Raw genomic sequence first — 24,658 nt, 5'->3', positions numbered from 1 at the left:
CGGGGAGCGGGCGGGTAAGTGGAGCTGAGTCCACGGCCAGATCAGCCATGATCTTGTTGAATAGTGGAGCAGGCTCGAGGGGCTAGATGGCCTACTCCTGTTCCTAATTCTTATGTTCTTTTGTATTGTCCCTGGAATATGCCTCGTGTGGTTTCATGCTGTAGAGTAAAGACTTTACACTGCCAATGGCAAGCTTGTAGTACTGCACCTGTTGACTGCAAGATAAACACTCTGACCCCCACGACCCCAATGGAAAGTGTTGTGGGTCCCACGAATGAAGTGCGAAGCCTCGGGAAATAAAATGCCGCTCTTTCACTGTATTATAGAAATTTACAACATGTTGGCTCCTCACTGTACCCCTGGGAGAGGGGACATGTCACAAAAGGCAAATGGAATGTTGGCCTTCATTGCGAGAGCGATGGAGTACAAAAGCAGGGAGGTCCTGCTACAACTGTACAGGGTATTGGCGAGGCCACACGTAGAGTACTGTGTACAGTTTTGGTCTCCATATTTAAGGAAGGATATACTTACATTGGAGGCAGTTTAGAGAAGGTTCACTCGGTTAATTCCGGAGAGGAGGGGGTTGACTTATAGGTTGAACAGATTGGGCCTGTACTCATTGGGGTTCAGATGAGAGGTAATCTTATCGAAAGATATAAAAGATAATGAGAGGTCTTGATAAAGTGGATGCAGAGAGGATATTTCCACTCATAGGGGAAACTAGAACTCGGGGGCATAGTCTCAGAATAAAGGGCCGCCTATTTAAAACTGAGCTGAGGAGGAATTTCTTCTCCCAGAGGGTTGTAAATCTGTAGAATTCTCTGCCCCAGAGAGCTATGGCAGCTGGGTCATTAAATATATTTAAGGCGGAGATAGACAGGTTTTTGAGTGATAAGGGAATAAAGGATTATGGGGAGTGGGCAGGGAAGTGGAGCTGAGTCCATGATCAGATCAGCCATGATCTTATTGAATGGCGGAGCAGGCTCAAGGAGCCAGGTGGCCTACTCCTGCTCCTATTTCTTATGTTCTTATGTAAAAGGAAAAAAAGTATCACTTGGAAACCATAGGTCTCAACTTGAGCACAGCAGATTTTTAAACTTTGTAGAAACGTAACCAGTTAGATACTGCCACGGAATAGTTACGGTTCCCAGATTAAAGTGTTTATTTTTACCAATTTTTTTTGTTTGCACCAAACTTAGACGTATAATCGGTAAATTTAATTGATTTTCAGCAAAACGTCCATGTTTTTCTTAGTACTTTTAGGGAAACTCTGGTTTTGTCCCCACCTATCCCCCGTCTGGTACTGCTGCTTACACCTTGACAGATGAGACATTGCACCCCTCACGGCAGTTGCTTTTTTTTCGATTCCACTCCATCAAGCTCAAATTTTCAACCACTGAAGGTCTACGTGTCCTAATAGGTTGAACTGAGAGGGGAATCCAAAAGGGAAGAAGATGCCGTAAGCATTGTACTGAGCTGCGTTGCAACAACTTCTAATAACATGGAGCAAAACAAGACTCCACTTGTTTTTTGAGCATCTTGGGACAAGAGCCCAATCTTGCAGAGCGAGATAAGTTGGTGAAATTTCTTTGTAATAAGTCAGGGAGAAATTTCTTGCAGAATGCAAGGCCATTTAAAAAACATACATTTTTTCAAATATAAACTGGGATATTAGGGTCAAATAGGGAAGTGACACAAAAATATAAGCATCAACAACAACTTATATTTATATAGTACCTTTAACATAGTAAAACATCCTTAGGCACTTCACAGGAGCATTATCAAAAATAAAATTTGATATCGCACCCTATAAGGAGACTTGGTCAAAGAGGTAGGTTTTAAGGAGTGTCTTAAAGAAGGAAAGAGAAGTAGAGAGGTGGAGGGGTTTAGGGAGAGAATTCCATTGTTTAGGACCTCAGTAGCTGAAGGCATGGCGTCCAATGGTGAGGCGATTAAAATCGGGGATGTTCAAGACTTGCCCTTGGAGGGGCAAAAAGAGTCAGTACTACAATCTAATTGTACTGGTCTACACATCAACTGCAGGATAGAAAGTAAGTGGCAGAGAGTGTATTACAAGGCTTTAATACATTATTGGAATATAATTGATGTCATAAGCCATAATGACATCTTGTATGTAGTAATCCAAACCCCCAAAAGGTGGGCTATATCCTTGAACACATTTGCATGTTTTTCACTCCTTACAATATGCACTCTTAATTTATTTACCCACATTATGAGTTTCTCCTGTTCCAGTGTTGCTGTTGGAGGTCGTGTTTTCCATTTCTGCCTCAATCCCAATTCCCCCTCAGCGCCGGGATTGCCATTCATCCGGCTTTTTGACGAAACAATCCGACTTTTGAGTGGGATGTCCAGAAATTTCCCAAATATAATTCAGGCACCAAAGGTCTGGTCTTTGAAACACAAGTCCAATATTTTCCACTTGTGTGTCTTAGATTCTCAATCATTAAGTTGCAACAGATATCAGTGGAGTTTCATCAGCAAATAAATCAAGGGATGATTTCAGTACTGATAATAACTACCTGTCCATTATTTAAGTCAGAGAGATAAATAAATTGGTTCCTGTTTTAAAGTACACTGTGTATGTGCTGAAATGTTGTTTTGAATTCATTCATGGGATGTGGGTGTCACTGGCAAAGCCAACATCCCTTGTGGTGATGAGCAACCACATTGCTGTGGGTCTGGAGTCACATATAGGCCCGACTGGGTAAGGACAGCAGATTTGCTTCCCTAAAAGGACATTAGTGAACCAGATGTTTTTTTACAACAATCCAGTAGTTCCATGGTCATTATTATTTATACTAGCTTTTTTTTCCAGATTTATTTAAATTCCCCAGCTACTGTGGTGGGATTTGAACTCATTAGTCTCGGATGCTGGATTATTAACCCAGTAACAATACCACTACACTAGCGTACCACCCAATGCAGACAACAAGCCTGGTAGCATATATAATGTGGTCAAAAAAAATGGATTCACCTGACAAAAGTTACTGCCGAGATGGTTCAATTCACGAGTGAAAATTATGGGTCCAGGCTGAAAATAGCATATTTTAATTGCCAGTTACTTACTCAGAATGTTCATTAACATAGTTAAGTATAACAAAATGCTGCTGTGCATTGACTAAACAGAAGCCACTCAGGACTATTATTATTAGTGTGTTATTAGTGACACATCGGTTTATTGCCTTCTGTGGGATTCTTATATTTATTGTTTAATTAGATGTTGCGTTCAGCCCCTGGAAATGTTTGTAACGAATATTTTGTCAGTCATGAATCCATTTAGGACCTCTGCATGTGTTTTAAAGCTGTTAAGTAATCTAGCTTTCTATTTGTGTTAGGATACCACCTGGACATTTTTCCGATTTTGGTCTCTGTCAGTGGGTAAGGTTGTGGTCAATGCCATGCCTTGAATCAGCTGGCTCAGGGGCAACTGAAAAGGCAATGCTGAAAGGGAACTCGAGAGTAAAGATGGTATTCCAACTGATGGTCTGGTTGGGACCTCAGAAAAACTGACCCAGTGAGTTTGAAAAATTAGTTCAACAAGAAGTTGATGAGTTTGAATTACAGGCAAAGTTGGGACTTGAACTCTTGACAGTCTAGTTTAGCAACAAGTGCCAAAACCCATTTGATCACAAATAGGACAGCCTAAGTGCCGAGTATCTTCTGTATAGAATAACAGATGTGTTTAAGTGTCTTGCAAAATACTTCAACGGGTTTCCAAAAGTAATTTGTAGTGATATGATCCAACACGTTGCAAACTTCTCCTGCTAACCAACTTAAAGCAGCTAAGTGGAGTTCTTTGAGTAGGACATTTAGCATCTTAACCAACCCATAAACTCTCCTACCCCTCCCCCTTACAGTGACTGGATCTTTTTGGAGCAATGTGCAATGTGACTAACTGATAGGTAAACATCCCATGGAAAGACGATCTGCTATTTGAATCTGAATTAATTTCAGAAATCATGGCCCATTGCAAATAGGGTAAATAAAACTCTTGTGGTACAGTATAATTTTTCATCAACTGGCCCTTTCAGGCAAAATATACTTGTAAATCTGTCCAGAGACCTTCTGTGGAATTCTCTACTGCAGAGAGTTGTTGAGGCCAGTTCATTGGATATATTCAAGAGGGAGTTAGATATGGCCCTTACGGCCAAAGGGATCAAGGGGTATGGAGAGAAAGCAAGAAAGGGGTACTGTGGTGAATTATCAGCCATGATCTTATTGATGGTGATGGGTGCATTGGTGGTCATTTTCCGGCAGTCTGTCGGCTCTGGATTGGTTCCTGTGGACTGGAGGGTGGGTAGTGTGGCACCACTTTTTGGAGTGGGAGGGAGAGGGCAGGTAATTGTGGGCCGGTTGGCCTGGCATCGGTGGTGGGGAGAATGTTGGAATCAATTGTTGGGGATGGGGTGGCGGCGGCGGGATCGGTCCGGGTCGGCATGGATTTGTGGGGGCGGGGGTCGTGCTTGACAGGTCTTCTGGAGTTTTTTGGGGATGTGGCTGGTGGAGTGGGCAGGGGGGGGGGGGGGGGCGGTGGATGTGGTGTATTTGGACTTTTGTGGGCTTTTGACGGGGTCCCACATGGGAGATTGGTGTGTGGGGTCGGGACGCAAAGTGTTGGGGGTGGTGTGCTGGCGTGGGTGGGGGGGCTGGTTGGCGGGCGGGAGGCGGAGAGTCAGGATGGGTGGGTCCTTTTCGGGGTGGCGGTCGGTGGCTGGTGGGATGCTGCGGGGCTCAGTGCTGGTGCCCCAGCTAGTTATAGTGTGCATCGATGATTTGGATGAAGGTGTTGGGTGTGGTGTCTCCGGGTGACGCTGGGCTGGGTGGCGGTGTGGGCTGGGGGGGGTGTGGTGCGGAGGGGCTGCATGGTGACTTGGACGGGTTGGGTGGGCGGGCAGGTACATGGCGGTGCAGTGTAGTGTGGATGGATGTGGGGTTGTCCACTTTGGGGGCGGGGGGCGCGAAGACAGAGTGTTGTCTGAATGGCGGCAGATTGGAAGGGGGGGGCGGGGGAGGTATGGCAGGTCCTGGTTATTGTGGTTCATCGTTCGTTGGGGGTTGGCGCGCGGGTGCAGCGGGCGGTGGGGAGGGCGTTTGGCATGTTGGCCTTTGTGGCTGGGGGATTTGAGTGTGGGAGCAGGGAAGTCTTACTGCAGTTGTACAGGGCATTGGTGAGGCCTCACCTGGAATATTGTGTTCAGTTTTGGTCTCCTAATCTGAGGAAGGACGTTCTTGCTATTGAGGGAGTGCAGCGAAGATTCACCAGACTGATTCCCGGGATGACTGGATTAACATATGAGGAGAGACTGGATCAACTGGGCCTTTACACATTGGAGTTTAGAAGGATGAGAGGATCTCATAGAAACATATAAGATTCTGACGGGACGGGACAGATGCGGGTAGATTTTTCCCAATGTTGGGGAAGTCCAGAACCTGGGGACACAGTCTAAGGATAAGGAGAAACTTCTTCACTCAGAGTTGTTAACCTGTGGAATTCCCTACCGCAGAGAGTTGTTGATGTCAGTTCATTGGATATATTCAAGAGGGAGTTAGATATGGCCCTTACGGCTAAGGGGATCAAGGGGTATGGAGAGAAAGCAGGAAAGGGATACTGAGGGAATGATCAGCCATGATCTTATTGAATCGTGATGCAGGCTTGAAGGGCCAAATGGCCTACTCCTGCATCTATTTTCTATGTTTCTATGTGCAGAGTGTCAGGAGTTTAATCCCAATCAACTGTGGCTTGACTTTGTATCTCGCTGAACAAGGTTGATTAGCTCAGGAACATGATGCAAGGGCAGAATGCATTGAGAATGCACAGCAGGTTCCATTGCATTTGATAAGGGAAAAGAAAGGTTAATATTTCAAAACCTGTAGTTAAAACTGGAAAAGGCTGGGGTGAAGAGAGGAAAAAGGAAATTGATGAGTAACAGCAAGTAGTGTTGACTGAGGAGGAAGTGTGGCATTGGGTGAGAGAAGCTAGATACCATAGTATGGAAGGAGGATTTATAATTAAATCAAATGCCTTCAGCTCTTATTAAAAGTTAGTCATAGTAGTAGACTTTAAAAAAAAATTCAGCTAAATTAACTTTACTTTTGAACTTTTAACTGCAAGAACTAAATTTGAAAATATAAATATAGTCCTCTGCTGGCACATGTTAGTTGAAACTGGTAGAGTCAAAAACAGATGCTACAAGTTGGAAGAGATCAGTTGCAAATTCAGATAAAGATCTCACGAAGGGCTGATGATGGAGGGGTAAATGCACCGATGTCACTCACAACCCCAGTGAGTGGCTGCAACTGTTCATCAAGCAAAGTGATAAACCACCTCAACTCTGGCAAGTGTAAATTTTCATATATGGTTATAATAAACATTGAAACATAAAATTATGACGGGACTGGACAGGTCAGATGCAGGAAGAATGTTCCCGATGTTGGGGGAAGTCCAGAACCAGGGGTCACAGTCGAAGGATAAGGGGCAAACCATTTAGGACCGAGATGAGGAGAAATTTCTTCACCCAGAGAATAGTGAACCTGTGGAATTCTCTACCACAGAAAGTTGTTGAGGCCAATTCATTAGATATATTCAAAAGGGAGTTAGATGTGGCCCTTACGTCTAAAGGGATCAAGGGGTATGGAGAGAAAGCAGGAATGGGGTACTGAAGTTGCATGTTCAGCCATGATCTTATTGAATGGTGGTGCAGGCTCAAAGGATCGAATGACCTACTCCTGCACCTATTTTCTATGTTTTCTATGTTTCTAGACCCTTGTATGTGTTCTTATGGAACAACAATGGGAGCATGATATGACTTTAAGTGCACAGTCCAGTTTGGAGCTGGGACAAACCAAGAATGTCCCAGGTTTGATGGCCAGTATGTGCTGACTTAGCTTATTTCAGCAGGGGTGGTAGTAAAAAGTACAACAATGGGTCTTAACGCCCCTGGCCGTGACTAAGTAGGAGGGAGGAGGGGGAGGGGAACAATCCCTACTCATTGTTTTTCAGCAGCTGCTACTGGCAAGTACACATCTGTTGAAGTTGAGCAAGACAGGATCTGGCTTGACTATGGTGCCAATTTCTGAAAACACTCATTATCAAGACTCGACCAAGAAGAATGACTACTTCAGCATGGTACCACAGGATGCCAGGTGCGTGTAGAATTGTGCCCCAGAATAGACAATGCCTTAAGGAGTGGAAGGGAAAAAAAATTGGAAAGTGGATAATTTCCTGAGGAAAATGACTTTCAAGTCTGCCCTTATAATATTATTAGTATTTAAGATGTTTGCAGCCACTCTGCCAGAGAAAAAAAAACATTGTTATTTCTGTTACCGGTAATAGTGGCTATGTACTGATGCTACTCCCTACATTTTTCTTGAATTTGCTGCGCGGTGTAAATCATGTCAGTTGTGCCTCTTAGCGGGCGGAACCCACATTGCGACAAAAAATGTAACATCCCCACCGAATCCCTGGCCCAAGACTGCTCAAAGTGGAGGAGAGGTATTCGGGAAGGTGCCGAACACCGAGTCTCTTCATCAGGAGCACGCGGAAGCCAAGTACAAACAGCGGAAGGAGCGTACGACAAACCAAGCCCCCCACCCACCCGTCCCTCCAACCACCACCTGCCCCACCTGTGACTGAGACTGTAGATCCCACATCGGAATGATTAGTCACTTAGAACTCATTAGTGCGAAAGCAAGTCATCCTCGACTCCGAGGGACTGCCTAAGAAGGAGAAGAAGAGGCTGAAGACTTAACGTGTTCATGAGACACTGTTGTCCCCTTTCAGCGGAGATGTTAATGATCCTGTTGAAATAGCAGGCACAGGAATATCATGCAGATGGGTTATACATTTGGCTCACCAACTGTAATTTACAGATAAAGTGCCATAATTTTTACATTGTATTCCTTGTAAAAAAAATACAGGATATTTTTACATAGGATCCCAGAGGCTGGGTTAGGTTTCAAGGCACCGGCTTGCTGAAGGCTTGGGATAATAATGTACAGTGAGAATTGAGCTCATGCATTTTATCAACATTGCCGTAACCATGCCGAGATGTAGAGTCAGTTAGTGCTACTCTTTACAATACAGGTGAAGTTTGTGGGCGAAGGGGTTTTTCTCTGCTCTCTTCTTCTGCTGGAGTATAACTTCATGGGCCCTAGATGCTTTCCTTTACCTAACCGAACCCAAATAACCATTCTTCATGGGTGAATCAAGACAGGGAGCCAGGCTATTTGAATATGGGAGGCATTACTGCTGAACCCGACATGCAATCTCCAACATGAATTACTTGTTGGCAAACAGGTTTCGGAATCTTATTACTTTTTCTCAATCATAACTTAGGGGTGCTGAGCACAGACATAGTGAGCTCAAGCCCTAGATTTCTCTGTCCCAAAACACTTACAACTACAGATTATATTAAAGGATAAAGCCAGTATACAGTGAGTATAATCACTGTATATGAACTATTGGTTTTCAGAAAATAACCAGATATATGCTAAGTCTTATTCAAAGACTCCATTGGCACCAGTGGTTTCTGGGTTTGGTCTCAGGATTAGTAACGTAGTTAATATAATAACATATTTTTGCTGTGGTTAAAACTCGGACATAGATGTTAATATTTCCTGGTGAGGTGCATTAAGGAATTCTACTCCTCGCAAAAATAAATAAGCAGCAAACACAAACATGCTCTTAATCAAAATTATTCTTGTGAACATTTTACTTTCGCATAACTGACGTTTGACCCTAACATCAGTACAGCTTTTATTGTTAAGATTTGGAACACATCTGATCCAACAAAAAGTCCCTAGCTTTCGCCCCTCCTCTCCTGAAGGTGATGACTTTTATTGGGGTCTGATTCACAAGTCCCCGCAGTCCTTCCTCACCTTACCTCATCAGGTGTGAACCTGGACAGTGAGTGCAGACAAGTTATCAAATCATGGAGGGCTTCTCAACAAAGACTGAACTTATCCACAACTGCCATCCTTGTGCTCACACTTTATGGCAGGGCCACAATACAGCAGCCAAGGGAATTAAGGCCAATTGTTGTGGTCCAATTCCTTCCACTGCCTTAGTTAGAAAAAAAAAGATTTTCATTTATACAGCGCTTTTCATGCCTTCAAGACATCCCAAAGTGTTTTACAGCCAATTAAGTACTTTTGAAGTGTAGTCACTGTTGTAATGTAGCAAAACGTGCCAGCCAAACTTTTCACACAGTGAGATCCCACAAACAGCGATGTGCTAATAATCAGACAATCTGTTTCAGTGCTGTTGGTGGAGAGATAAATATTGGCCAGGACATCAGAGAATTCTCCTGGCCTTTTTTGAAATAGTGCTGTGGGATATTTTACAGCCGCCTGAGAGAGCAGACAGGACCTCGGTTTAATGTCTCAAACAAAAAACGCAGATCTGACAGTGCAGCACTCTCTCAGCATTGCACTGGAGTGTCAGCCTGGGTTTTGTGCTCAAGTCTCTGGAGTGGGACTTGAACCCACATCCTTCTGACTCAGAGACAAGAGTGTTACCAACAAAGCCACATCTGGCACCAAATAATATCAAACTTGCTACATTCCTGGTCTGTAGCACATCTGCCAATGTATTTACCAAACACACCATCAGGAAACTATGGAATACACTTTTTCAAGGCATTATCCTGTATAAAAGTTTCTTCCCTACTGAACACATAGAAAATAGGTGCAGGAGTAGGCCATTCGGCCCTTCTAGCCTGCACCGCCATTCAATGAGTTCATGGCTGAACATTCAACTTCAGTACCCCATTCCTGCTTTCTCGCCATACCCCTTGATCCCCCTAGCAGTAAGGACCTCATCTAACTCCTTTTTGAATATATTTAGTGAATTGGCCTCAACAACTTTCTGTGGTAGAGAATTCCACAGGTTCACCACTCTCTGGGTGAAGAAGTTCCTCCGCATCTCGGTCCTAAATGGCTTACCCCTTATCCTTAGACTGTGACCCCTGGTTCTGGACTTCCCCAACATTGGGAACATTCTTCCTGCATCTAACCTGTCTAACCCCGTCAGAATTTTATATGTTTCTATGAGGTCCCCTCTCATTCTTCTGAACTCCAGTGAATACAAGCCCAGTTGATCCAGTCTTTCTTGATAGGTCAGTCCCTCCATCCCGGGAATCAGTCTGGTGAACCTTCGCTGCACTCCCTCAATAGCAAGAATGTCCTTCCTCAGGTTAGGAGACCAAAACTGTACACAATACTCCAGGTGTGGCCTCACCAATGCCCTGTACAACTGTAGCAACACCTCCCTGCCCCTGTACTCAAATCCCCTTGCTATGAAGGCCAACATGCCATTTGCTTTCTTAACCGCCTGCTGCACCTGCATGCCAACCTTCAATGACTGATGTACCATGACACCCAGGTCTCTTTGCACCTCCCCTTTTCCTAATCTGTCACCATTCAGATAATAGTCTGTCTCTCTGTTTTTACCACCAAAGTGGATAACCTCACATTTATCCACATTATACTTCATCTGCCATGCATTTGCCCACTCACCTAACCTATCCAAGTCGCTCTGCAGCCTCACAGCATCCTCCTCGCAGCTCACACTGCCACCCAACTTAGTGTCATCCGCAAATTTGGAGATACTACATTTAATCCCCTCATCTAAATCATTAATGTACAGTGTAAACAGCTGGGGCCCCAGCACAGAACCTTGCGGTACCCCACTAGTCACTGCCTGCCATTCTGAAAAGTACCCATTTACTCCTACTCTTTGCTTCCTGTCTGACAACCAGTTCTCAATCCATGTCAGTACACTACCCCCAATCCCATGTGCTCTAACTTTGCACATCAATCTCTTGTGTGGGACCTTGTCGAACGCCTTCTGAAAGTCCAAATATACCACATCAACTGGTTCTCCCTTATCCACTCTACTGGAAACATCCTCAAAAAATTCCAGAAGATTTGTCAAGCATGATTTCCCTTTCACAAATCCATGCTGACTTGGACCTATCATGTCACCTCTTTCCAAATGCACTGCTATGACATCCTTAATAATTGATTCCATCATTTTACCCACTACCGATGTCAGGCTGACCGGTCTATAATTCCCTGTTTTCTCTCTCCCTCCTTTTTTAAAAAGTGGGGTTACATTGGCTACCCTCCACTCCATAGGAACTGATCCAGAGTCAATGGAATGTTGGAAAATGACTGTCAACGCATCCACTATTCCCAAGGCCACCTCCTTAAGTACTCTGGGATGCAGTCCATCAGGCCCTGGGGATTTATCGGCCTTCAATCCCATCAATTTCCCCAACACAATTTCCCGGCTAATAAGGATTTCCCTCAGTTCCTCCTCCTTACTAGACCCCCCGACCCCTTTTATAACCGGAAGGTTGTTCGTGTCCTCCTTCGTGAATACCGAACCAAAGTACTTGTTCAATTGGTCCGCCATTTCTTTGTTCCCCGTTATGACTTCCCCTGATTCTGACTGCAGGGGACCTACATTTGTCTTTACTAACCTTTTTCTCTTTACATATCTATAGAAACTTTTGCAATCCGTCTTAATGTTCCCTGCAAGCTTCTTCTCATACTCCATTTTCCCTGCCCTAATCAAACCCTTTGTCCTCCTCTGCTGAGTTCTAAATTTCTCCCAGTCCCCAGGTTCGCTGCTATTTCTGGCCAATTTGTATGCCACTTCCTTGGCTTTAATACTATCCCTGATTTCCCTTGATAGCCACGGTTGAGCCACCTTCCCTTTTTTATTTCTATGCCAGACAGGAATGTACAATTGTTGTAGTTCATCCATGCGGTCTCTAAATGTCTGCCATTGCCCATCCACAGTCAACCCCTTAAGTATCATTCGCCAATCCATCTCAGCCAATTCACGCCTCATACCTTCAAAGTTAGCCTTCTTTAAGTTCTGGACCATGGTCTCTGAATTAACTGTTTCATTCTCCATCCTAATGCAGAATTCCACCATATTATGGTCACTCTTCCCCAAGGGGCCTCGCACAACGAGATTGCTAATTAATCCTTTCTCATTACATAACACCCAGTCTAAGATGGCCTCCCCCCTAGTTGGTTCCTCGACATATTGGTCTAAAAAACCATCCCTTATGCACTCCAGAAAATCCTCCTCCACCGTATTGCTTCCAGTTTGGTTAGCCCAATCTATGTGCATATTAAAGTCACCCATTATAACTGCTGCACCTTTATTGCACGCACCCCTAATTTCCTGTTTGATGCCCTCCCCAACATCACTACTACTGTTTGGAGGTCTGTACACAACTCCCACTAACGTTTTTTGCCCTTTGGTGTTCTGCAGCTCTACCCATATAGATTCCACATCATCCAAGCTAATGTCCTTCCTAACTATTGCCTTAATCTCCTCCTTAACCAGCAATGCTACCCCACCTCCTTTTCCTTTTATTCTATCCTTCCTGAATGTTGAATACCCCTGGATGTTGAGTTCCCAGCCCTGATCATCCTGGAGCCACGTCTCCGTAATCCCAATCACATCATATTTGTTAACATCTATTTGCACAGTTAATTCATCCACCTTATTGCGGATACTCCTTGCATTAAGACACAAAGCCTTTAGGCTTGTTTTTTTAACACCCTCTGTCCTTTTAGAATTTTGCTGTACAATGGCCCTTTTTGTTCTTTGCCTTGGGTTTCTCTGCCCTCCACTTTTCCTCATCTCCTTTCTGTCTTTTGCTTTTGCCTCCTTTTTGTTTCCCTCTATCTCCCTGCATTGGTTCCCATCCCCCTGCCATATTAGTTTAACTCCTCCCCAACAGCACTAGCAAACACTCCCCCGAGGACATTGGTTCCGATTCTGCCCAGGTGCAGACCGTCCGGATTGTACTGGTCCCACCTCCCCCAGAACCGGTTCCAATGCCCCAGGAATTTGAATCCCTCCCTGCTGCACCATTGCTCAAGCCACGTATTCATCTGAGCTATCCTGCGATTCCTACTCTGACTAGCACGTGGCACTGGTAGCAATCCCGAGATTACTACTTTTGAGGTCCTACTTTTTAATTTAGCTCCTAGCTCCTTAAATTCATTTCGTAGGAACTCATCCCTTTTTTTACCTATGTCATTGGTACCAACGTGCACCACGACAACTGGCTGTTCTCCCTCCCTTTTTAGAATGTCCTCCACTACTGGGAGCAACATCACAACAAGGATGGAGATGTTCAAGAAATGCCCACCACTACTTTTAAGCACAACTAAGGATGGGCAATCAATGCAGGAATTGCCAGCGTTGCCCACATCCCAAGAACAAATAAAGAAAATTACATTTTACATGCAAGTGCACGCCTTCACAATCTCCAAATCCTCTTGTTTTAACAAAATATTGAAACATTTTTGATGTCTTTTGCACCCGAAAATGGTAATTACTGCTGGTCTCTAGTTATTCAGGCCCAGTGATTCTGCTAATTTGCCTGAAATCGGCCAAACCAGCGTAAACGATAGAGGAATTTTAAGCATAAAAGTTACGTCAAGCGTTTATCGAGTTTCGGTGTTTTTTAACACCGGTTTAAAAAAACATCACGCCTACAAAACTGGCCACTCCCCAGAGTGAAATAATGAGCATTGCGAGTTTCTGCCAATTGCGACCGTTTGCAAACGTTTGAAGAAGCTTTTCAAATTAAGCTTACTTTTTAAAGGCACAAAAGCAAGTTTTAAGAGTGTTTAAATATGAACAATATTTAATTTACCAAGAAACTGACCAGTGTACAACAATGGTTCAGTATAGTTTTTTTTTTAAAGTAATTTTCTGTGATTTTAAATCATGTTACTCACTGGTGGTGGACTAGACACTTTTGTTAAAAATGCTTATTAGTGATAAACCCATTTTCAGCTGTATTAATAAGACTGCACCAGTTTACCACTCTTAAATACATCAATGAATATTTTTGAATGCAAGAATAAATACAAAACAATGACATTCTATTACGCTGCCCAATTGCACTGGCTCATGGAAGTTTGTGATTATGCGAATGAGTTTGAGCAGAAACTTAACTTCACTTTGGAAAACCAATGCAATTTCAAGCGCAATTTGTGCCCAGATTGCCGATTGTGCCAAAGCAGAAACTCTACCCCACAGAATTTCAGTAGCAGCATTGCTGATAATACGTTCCTAAATACCAGTATATGCTTCGAGGGCAACAACGAGGGCAACAGAGTCAATGTGAAGCAAATAGAAGCTCACATCTACAGATCCCCATTTACCTACATAACAGCAACTATTACAGTCCTTGTATGAAGCATTTTGTAGATGTGTCCTTGGGTAGCATTTTATCCTTGGGTAGCACAGTTGGGAGAGCCTGGCAAAAGCTTCTTTCTTTATGGATTTCACATTTACTATTAGTGAGGTGGTTTGGTTTTATTTCTGTGCTTCTGATTTTTTTATTTTGTTTTAGCGAAATGTGAATGAAGTGACACCTAGTCACATGACTGACCTGGTAGCCTTCAGTTGACAGCTGCAGCCTTATTATTGAGATAATGCCGATCGAACAATGGTAATCAATTCCTAAATTAATTCACAAGATAGTTTAGGAATGAATTTTGAAATCATCAGTACAAGAAGCATTTCCAGTCCAACCGTTTCCTAAATTTATGAGTTTTTTGTTTCTACTACTCTATCTGGAAGTCTATTCCATGTGTTGAGCCCTCTGTGTCTGAAGTACTTCCTGACATCAGTCTGAAGTTTGCCGTTCATTAGTTTGAACTTGTTCTCCCTCTGCCTTGTCTTATTGGCAGTTTATAATTTGTAGCGTTCAAGATTTAGCTTCTCTATGCACCTCTTATACACCTCTACGAAGTCACCTCCCAGTCATCGCCTTCCAAGACACCCAAGTTTCTCAGGTTTTCCCTCATACCTCAGTCCCTTGGTGCCCAGTTTTGTGCCTTTTGCCTGCAAGACTCGATTGTATAATCTTCCACTGCAGACCAGTAGTGGACCCAATAATCCCAAGCTTGGGCTGACCACATCATTAAAACTTGCTCCAGCTTGAGCTTAGTGTTATGGCTCCATAGTTCGGCATTCTACCTACAATGACTTTTATTGTGCAAAGTGCTTCGGGCTGTATAAATTAAATATCAATCCAGAAATAATTCTGATATGCCAAGTTCAATTATAACACTTGCAAGTTTCTGCATCAGAGTTGTTTTATTTCTCTCAAAAAGAGGCTGCAATACCTGCTAGTTTCTGCTGAACTCTAAGTGACCTTGAGAATCTGCTTAAGAGCAATTGGTCTCTGACTGGCCTCAAGTTGACACAGAAATTAAAGCATACACAAGTTTACATATCCTTACTTGTTAGCAGCAGGATAATACATTGTGCAGTATATGGAAATGATGGCCCAGTCCTTATAATACAGTGCATCCTCCAACGTACTATGAGCAACGCCACAGAAGTGTGGCCAGTTTGTTTTGTGTTAAGTGCTTGTGCTGCAAATCGGAAATAAAATACCCAGCAGGTCGGTCAGCATCTGAAAGTAAAAGATGTCTTAAAGTCTGGTTGTGGGACGTTTGGTCAGAGTTCTTTTTACAAGCGGTCTCTGACTGAAATGTTGACCTTTTTTCCCCTCTTCTTTCAATTAGTGGCTGTGCATTTCTCCAAACAATGGCCTCAATTTTCCCGGGTCATTTGCTGGGTTTTTTTTGGTGTGCGTCGTTTTTTCTGGCGTAATTATTTAATTCAAAATTCCCCCCGGAATCTGCGCCGGCGTAACTGCTTTAGTTACGATTTTTCTAGGTTAGGTTTTGGTGACATTCCCTCATGTCTGCGCCAGTTTTCGGCATTTTTCGCAGTTTGCCCAAAAATGTTTTTATCCTCGGTCGGCGTATCTGGCCACTCCCGAAAAACCTTCTGGTAAGTTAACAGAAAGTAGCGCACATTGAGAAATCGGCGCTGAAAGACGCCATTGTTTCTCATCGAAGTTTTTGGAGGAAGTCTCTAACACTTGAAATATTCATAATAAAGTTCAACTTTTTTTACCTTTCAACGGAGTACATGGAAGTTTCTTGGATTTCTGAAGCTGTAATTTTTTTTTTTTACTCACACGCCACCACTGAACGTCTTCAAGCAGGGCTGGAGGGGATCGTAACGTCGGCCGTCAGAATTGGCCCCGAGCCCGGACACAGGAGCTCGGGGCTCAGCTGTAAAACAATCCTGGGGAGGGAGGTGCTGATCGGAAGGCTCCCGCACTAGGCACAAGACTGCAATGAGTTTGGGAGAGAATGGGGGTGATGGAGAGAAGTCACAAGACTGCAATGAGTTCGGAGGGGGGGGGGGGGGGGGGGAAGTCCATCCATACAGACCTTGGGGAGAGAGAACAAAGAACCTGTCCTTCCTGCTGTGTTAATAATGGAACAAATAATGAAAATGATTCAGATTAATGTAAAATATATTTTATTCAAAAGTTTAACAAACAGTTCTTTGTACTTAACTTCACTTTAATAAAATGATACTTGTATCAAACTTTTAAGTTTTCAGTTACGATCACTTACAAACTTTTAAACTTGTAAATTTACATAACTTACAAAAATCTTTTAATTTGAGAACAGTTACAACAGTAACAATAACAACAATTGCAGCAGCAAAGAAAGGCTGCACCCATTTCTCCTCCATCTTATTCTAAGACCGCCCGCCACGCTTGTTCTTGGTTACTCCACCACCTCTGCCCGTAGGCGATGTTTCTGGGGTTGGTTGGGGGGGGAGGAGGCAATGTGGAGGGCCCGGCTTGGGCCTCTTCAGAGGCTGGTGTGGGGATTGGAGTGGGAGTGGCAGTTGATTCTGTCAATGGGCGTGGGGGTCTGGGCGTGTTCGATTATTGCAGCTGCTAACTCTAACATGCCGTCCCTCATGCGCCCTGACAGTGTTTCAATGACCTGCAACATTCCCTCCCTCATGTTAAGCAAAACTGTCTCAACTACCTGTGACATTCCCTCCCTCATGTTGTGATAGTGTTTTCACCCTCTCTGACATTCCCTCCCTGATGTTCACTGACAGCGTTCCCATTTCTCGTGAGATTGCTGTTACTTCTCCCGACAGTCCCGCTACCTCATCACCCACCCCATTGATGGTGTCCAGAAGTGATCATGTAAGGTCAATGCTTTCCCCACCCACTGCCATCATCTGAACCATATCTGTTAGATCCTGCACCTCAGGAAAGCCCAGTTGAGCTCTCCTTCCCCTCCTCCCCACAGCTGTGGCTCGCACCCCACCGCTGGGACTCGCAGCGTCGGAAGGTCCTGGGTGTGCCTCGCTGCACCACACCACTGGAACCCGCAGCCTCGGGTGATTGGAAACCATGGAATGTCCCACCAACACTCAAACCACTAGTCACAGAAGGGGCTGACATCTGCACCTCCACCAAAGTCAGTAAATCAGCTGAGGCTTCTTCCATCTCCATCCCCTCCCCCTCACCGCTATGCTCTTAGTTTGGAGGTGGGATTGGAAGATGTTCTCCTCTTCAGGCTCATCCTCGTCTGAATCTTCTTCTGCATTATCAGGGTTGGCCTCAAGTTCTGCAAAATATAACAGAACAGGCAAATGGTTAGCAGCAGAGGGGGCAGGGTAGGTGGCATGAGTAGGCTCACACAGCGCAGGCAGCAGGCTGATATGATGAACCACGATGAATGGTAGCGCATTGCATCAACTGAAGCTTAGCTGATGGAGACATCCCCAGGAACCAAAGCATGGCTAGTCCACCCAGTACTTAACATTTAGGAAAGCCAGACTGTAGAATTTGCAGGACTTACCCTCTTCCTCAAGTGTGGGCCCAGCTTGTGCAGTGGTGGTTGCTTTTCTCCAGGCAGGACTTATCAAAGCAGCGACCCTCTCTTCCAAGGGTGTCAGTGGCTGCAGATTTGCCGGGCCTCCTCCTGTTCGAGTTCTTTCCTTTTTATTATGTGCCACTTTCCTCTGCAAAGATGAAAATATGAACTTTTTAGAGAGGGTATCTTTCTGCTGGGTGGGACATATACAGCTGGTCACATTTACAATTGCAATTCCATTGAATAAATGAAAATATTACTTACACTAACTACTTGACCAAGGTCCTGCCACTTCTTTTTACATTGGCCCCCAGGCCTCGCGGTGGTCACTATTGCACAGTAATCTTCTGCAAGTTGGTTCCAGCGTTTCTTCATTTCTTTGGGTGCAACTTTTATGTGACGTCTGTTGGTGTCCAGCTCCTGCCATCTGGTCTCAATCACAGTAACGAGTGCCTCCACTTTATCCTGTAAAAAATCCTTGGTCCTTGCACCGCGTTGCATCTTGTATTGTTGCAGATCCGATTTTCCTAATGTTCTCACACAGCACTCCCTCTCACACACACACAACCCGGAGCTATACTCACATGCACGTCCATTGAAATAACGTCAAAAATGTCACTTTTTTTGCAGAAGGTGCGGCATAATTTTTTCAACGCAGACAGCAGGCTCCACCCAACCCCAAGGCGAGTGGGCAAGCTGCGTGGCGCCAAATTTTAATTATACATCGGGGAAACTTTGGCAAAATATTTCTGGTGCATTTGTGGCCGAGAAAAACGGGTGTAACTCTGGCAATACGTCAGAAAACGAGCTTGGGCAAAACTGAGCCCAACGGGCGGATTTTATTGAACATCAGTCTCTCAAATGTCAACATATCCCACTCACTGACCAGCTTGGGCATGTGTCCGAATGATGACATCGGTCTCCATGTATGTTACACGGGGCCAATGCTAACCTGGGGAAAGAGGATTTAAGACTTGGAACCAATATATATTCTTTTTTTTTATATATATATATAAACAAAGTTGCACGGTTGCTAAAGGTCACGCCGCTCCAGATGACCAGCGGTCCAGGACCGGTGCCAGTTGTGATGTACCGGCGTGTGTTCAACTAATGTTATTAAAAACACACAAACACACACTGATTTCAAAAACAGGCGACGGCGCTGCGACCCAGAGACTCCAGGAAATCCTACATTGCCACAAACAAGCTTCTGAACTGTATCGAGTTCCGATGTCATTAGCAAAAAAAAAACTTTCGGCGGAGAACGGACTGCACTTTGGCTCGCAAGTTCAATCTCTCTATTTCAAGATTATTTTAGAATCTTTGCGCCAAGCAAGAGCGAGTTGGTGTTTGTGCACTTACCGCAGTTTCCTGCTGTCTTTCCCGGGCTTGTCAATTTTCTCCCGGACTTGGCAGCTTTGGTTAATTTCACTCGGGCACTTTATGTCAGGTGGCTCTTTGCCCACACACACACACACCCCCCTTCCCCTTCCCCTTCCCCTTCCCCCTTTCTCCTTTCTCCCCCTTGCTTCTCACCTCTGATTTCTCCTGATCTCAGGCTCTCTTTTTCTCGCTGTCAAACCGAAAGTAGGCTCCGGACTCCGCCTCTTGGCTGTCTCTCGCCCAGTCGTTTCTCCACGATTTATCGCTCTCACTCGCACTCTCTCTCTCTCTCTCTCTCTCGCTGAACTGGCTCGCTTTAAAAGGACAAGGGACCTCGTTATTTTTTAAACACACATACGCACTAAAACGTGCTTTCACATTCAGTGGTGAAATGACATATCTGGCGAGAGAGATGTGTGGGGTCGAGGTGCTGCGGTAGTACGGTTGAACATTTAACACCTGGCAGCTCGATATGTCTGTGAGTGCGTCAGTAGTAGGACCACCGCTGCCATCTGGAGGCTACCAGGACGGCCGTACCGACACATTGTTCAAACTGGGGGAGCTCAGTGCCGATTTCAGAGCCACTGCAAGCCATGGGTCTTGTGTTCCAATTGAACGCGGAAGTCCCATCGATACACACGTGCACCTGAACTCCTGTTGCATTCTTTAGGTCAGATGCTGTGCGAATAGAATCAAAACTGTTTCCAAAGTGTTCTCTGCAGCCAGTGACATTTCTGCTGGTCACTCCGCGGAACGGCAGTTTTGTCAGTGCAAGGTTCAATTCCCCACCCCCAGGTTTGCCCAATCTAATTGGTGTATGAAATAGTACTGTTATGCAAAATAGGTACCGACAGGCTAGTTTATTTGACGACGACAACAAAACCTGCATTTATATAGCGCCTCTAACGTAGGAAAACGTCCCAAGAGGCTTGATCTGTTTTCCAACACTTGGCTTTTGGCAAACTATCAGCAGATAAAATTTACATTCGCGTTACATCTACCAGGATTGTTCACTACACACGGAGTACTGTCGTCACAGAAAAGAGGGAAACATTTCCTCAGATTAGATTTTAAAAAGGCTATGCGACAGAAGGCTGAAAATACATGTGCAAGTCTTCACAAACCAATCAAAGGAAAAATCCCTGATTTGGATCAATGCAGCATTGAGATTCATCATATAAATCAAGGTAATGTCTTGTGAATCTGCCTTGCTTTATGTGTATGGATGTGTGCAATGCCATAATAATGCCTTCATATCACAGTCAGTCTTTTCCTAACTGCTGATTCTCCTTCACTTTTACCTGTTTACCCACAAGAGCGAAACAGCCCATAGCAAAGAAATAACTAAATTGTCAGGATATTTTTGACAATAAATACACTATGATGTCCCCTCCCAAACTAGCTCTCACCCATTACACCCTGTATCTCCTTCCCCATCTTCAGTTCTTGGCCACATTAGTCTCATAACCTCAGTGAAACCCACTATCTAATTCCTTGACCCTCTTCCAAGCCTTTAGCTGATTGTCCAACTTTCCCCACACAACCCCATGCTTACTGATGTAGTCGACCCATCCCTTTCGTCAAGGGTTGTTTCTAACCCCCTTACAAATTCCACCTTCGACCCTATTATCCTCTACTGTCCTTGTTCAAATTTGTACTTCCTCTCTAAGGTTCTTAGAAATTGTCACCCAACTACATGTCACCTCTTATCTCTGTGTGAGTTCCTCCAATCCAGCTTCCAACTGCTCCTATGATTGCAACAGCCCCGATCAAAGTTACCATTGACATCAGATATAACTGCGACCATGGATCACTATCCCTCCTCTTCATTCTTTAACTCTCTCCTGCTCTCCACTTCAATGCATGCACTGTCACTTTTCCATTGTCCACTTATGTATTACAGTTCTCTTGTGATTTCACTTTTACATGTCTGAATGTAGTCACTACATTCTCAAAGGTGTGCCTCATGGCTCCAACTTTGTACCTCGCCTATTCATTATCTGCATTCTGTCAGTCACCAACATCATCCTCAAGAACACGACCAGCTTTCATGTTTGTTGATGACACCCAGGTGACTCCAGGGGTGCACAATCTGATTGTCTGGCCACCCGACATCAAGATCTGAGTCAAAGTTCCTTCAGCTAAATGTTGGCAAAATTGAAGAGATTCAGTTCATCTTGGTGGTTCTTCTCCCAGAGAACAGTCGACCTCCGGGACAAGCTGCTGTTTGATGTGGTGGATGCAGACTCGCTGAATTTCTTCAAGTGAAAGCTGGATTTGTTTCTGGCTGCGGTGGAGATTATCTCCTACCGAAGGTAGGTACTGTAAAGTCCTGACCCTGCAGTACAGACTTACACGAGGCACATGCTGAAGTCAAGGTCACTCTGGACCTGCACCTTTATTTCATAGCTCTCGAGTGTCACACTTGCCTGAGACCTGCCTTTATATACCTATGTGGAACAGGCATGCAGTGTCTCCTGCAAGTACACCCCTGGTGGTAAAGTATGCTGGTGGTTACAGATCATATCTAGTTACAGTCATGTATAGCATGGTAAGATACAGTTATATACAGTAGTGTGAGATACATGACAGGTACTGCAGGGTATTTAATGGTCAGAGTGATCTCCTGGACTGGTTTCAATGGCCTAGAAGGGTCGGAGAGGAATTTTGAAGATTTTTTTCCCCAAATTGGCCTGGGTTTTTTCATCTGCTTTTTGCCTCTCTCAGGAGATCACAAGGTTTTGGGTGGGATGGAGTGTATATATTGTGATACACAGGGTATCGCAATTGTGTGCGACAGGCTTGATGGACCAGGTGGTCTTTACCTGTCCTTCATTGTTCGTATGTTCGTATCTCTCACCAGGACCTAAGTGTGTCATACACTAAATTCATGAATTTCTTTAGCTACCTGCTAATGTGATACAGCTTTGCCGTTCTCTGCAGCCCTCAGTTGAATTTTCTGCCCAAACCGGTCCATAACTGAGACTGCTTTCTGTCACCTGCAGAATATTACATCCCGAGTTCACCATTTCTGCTGCTAAAACTCTCATCTATGCCTTCATCATTTTGAGAATTGATTTCTCTCATATTCTGTTTACTGGCCTGTGTCTGGCCATCCAACACAAACTTCACAATCCAGGTCTCTCTACCCAAGTCCTCTCCAACTGCGACCCACAAATCCAGGACTTCCAACCATGTCCCGATTTATTGGCTGTATGTGCCTGTTATATATGTAAACCTGTAAATACCTTGTGTCGCCACCAGAGGGCTCATCCTCTGGAATCCCAAGGGGGCCGACAATCCCTTGGGAGCACTGTACTTAAGGAAGCCTCACAGGCTGGAGAGATAATCTGGAGACCTGCAATAAAAGACTAAGGTCACACTTTTCTTTGAGCTCACAGTATCTAGTCAGACTCTTTATTCATACATAGCAACTGACGACGAGATACAGATGACAAACCCAACGATGCAGAGAACAGTGGGCATCCTGAAGAAATTTTCGGAGGGAAATGATTGGGAAACCTTCGTGGAGTGACTCGACCAATACTTTGTGACCAATGAGCTGGAAAGAGAAGTGAACACTGCCAAACGAAGGGCGATTCTCCTCACCGTCTGCGGGGCACCAATGTATTGCCTCATGAAAAATCTGCTTGCTCCAGCGAAACCCACAGAGAAATCATACAATGATTTGTGCACACTGATCCGGGAGCACCTGAACTCGAAGGAATGCATTCTGATGGCAAGGTATTGGTTCTACACCTACAAAAGGTCTGAAGGCCAGGAAGTGGCGAGCTATGTCGCCGAGCTGAGACACCTTGCAGGACATTGCGAATTTGGAGCACATGCTCAGGGACTTCTTCGTACTTGGCATTGGCCATGAAGTGATACTTCTCAAACTTTTGACTGTAGAGACCCGAACCTTGAGTAAAGCCATAGCAATAGCCCAGGCATTCATTGCCACCAGTGACAATACTAAGCAAATCTCTCAGCACACAAGTGCTGTTACAAGTACTGTGAACAAAGTGATGTTGTTTTCAAAGGCAGGCCCCACATGCCTGCAGCTGCATGTCTGCAGATGTTTCAGAGTCCACACCATCAAGGGTGATGAATGCAAGGCCATTAACACCTTGTTGGCGCTGCGGGGGTGATCATCGTTTCCATTCATGCCGCTTCAAAGGGTACATTTGCAAGGGCTGTGGAACAATGGGACGCCTCCAATGTATGTACAGGTGAGCTGCAAACCCTGCTAATCCTGCAAACCACCATGTTGCAGAGGAGGACAGATCCACGGCGGATCACAACGAACCAGAGCCTCAAAAAGAGGAGGCAGAGGTATATGGGGTGCACACATTTATCACAAAGTGTCCCCCGATAATGCTGAAGGTTGAATTAAATGGGCTCTCGGTGTCAATGGCACTGGACACGGGCACGAGACAGTCCATTATGAGCAAAAAGACTTTCGATAAATTGTGGTGCAGCAAGGCCTCAAGGCCACTCCTGACTCCCATTCTCACTAAACTGAGAACTTACACAAAGGAACTGATTCCCGTTATCGGCAGTGTTACTGTAAAGGTCTCCTACGATGGAGCGGTGCACAAGCTACCACTCTGGGTGGTACAGGGTGACGGTCCTATGCTGCTCAGCAGGAGCTGGCTGGGAAAGATACGCTGGAACTGGGACGACGTCCGAGCGCTCTCGTCCGTTGACGACACTTCGTGTGCCCAGATCTTAAACAAGTTCCCCTCGCTGTTCGAACCAGGTATCGGGAAGTTCCAAGGAGCAAAAGTGCAGATCCATTTGATTCCGGGGGCGCGACCCATCCATCACAAGGTGAGAGCAGTACCGTACATGATGAGAGAGAGGGTGGAGATCGAGCTGGACTGGCTGCAATGAGAGGGCATCATTTCGTGAGTTCAACGAGTGGGCAAGTCCAATTGTTCCAGTCCTCAAAGGAAACGGCACCATCAGAATCTGTGGTGATTACAAAGTAACTATTAATTGTTTCTCCCTGCAGGATCAATACCCACGACCAAAGGCAGACGACCTATTTGCGACGCTGGCGGGAGGAAAGACGTTCACGAAGCTGGACTTGACCTCAGCCTACATGACACAGGAACTGGAGGAATCATCGAAGGGCCTCACCTGCATCAACACGCACAAAGGTCTCTTCATTTACAACAGATGCCCATTTGGGATTCAATCAGCTGCGGCGAAATTCCAGAGAAACATGGAAGTCTTACTGAGATCGGTCCCGCGCACGGTGGTCTTTCAGGACGACATCTTGGTTACAGGTCGGGACACAGTCGAGCATCTGCAGAACATGGAGAAGGTTCTTAGTCGACTCAACTGCGTGGAGCTCAGGATAAAACGTTCGAAGTGCGTTTTCCTGGCGCCTGAAGTGGAGTTCCTGGGGAGAAGAATTGCGGCGGACGGCATCAGGCCCACCGATTCGAAGACGGAGGCAATCAAGAATGCACCAAGGCCACAGAATGTGATGGAG

The 24,658-nt window shown here is 44.9% G+C and overlaps 1 protein-coding gene across 2 annotated transcripts in view; it reads right to left on the bottom strand.

Moving 5' to 3' along the window:
- Window positions 1-19,869, bottom strand: part of LOC139233774 (thyroid hormone receptor alpha) — a 483,608-nt gene extending 463,739 nt beyond the window's left edge. Inside the window, exon 1 of one of the 2 annotated variants that reach the window (XM_070864283.1) lies at window positions 19,312-19,869. The gene's annotated coding sequence lies outside the window, so the exon portion shown is untranslated. Of the gene's footprint in view, window positions 1-19,137; window positions 19,229-19,311 lie in introns of those variants that run through there. The other variant, XM_070864282.1, reaches the window with a different exon arrangement.
- Window positions 19,870-24,658: the final 4,789 nt, after the last annotated feature.

This window comes from Pristiophorus japonicus, chromosome 21 (genome assembly GCF_044704955.1).
Source record: "Pristiophorus japonicus isolate sPriJap1 chromosome 21, sPriJap1.hap1, whole genome shotgun sequence".
Taxonomy (NCBI): domain Eukaryota; kingdom Metazoa; phylum Chordata; class Chondrichthyes; family Pristiophoridae; genus Pristiophorus; species Pristiophorus japonicus.
The sequence above is the reverse complement of the archived record's forward strand: the minus strand, read 5'-3'. Positions and strand labels throughout refer to the sequence as shown.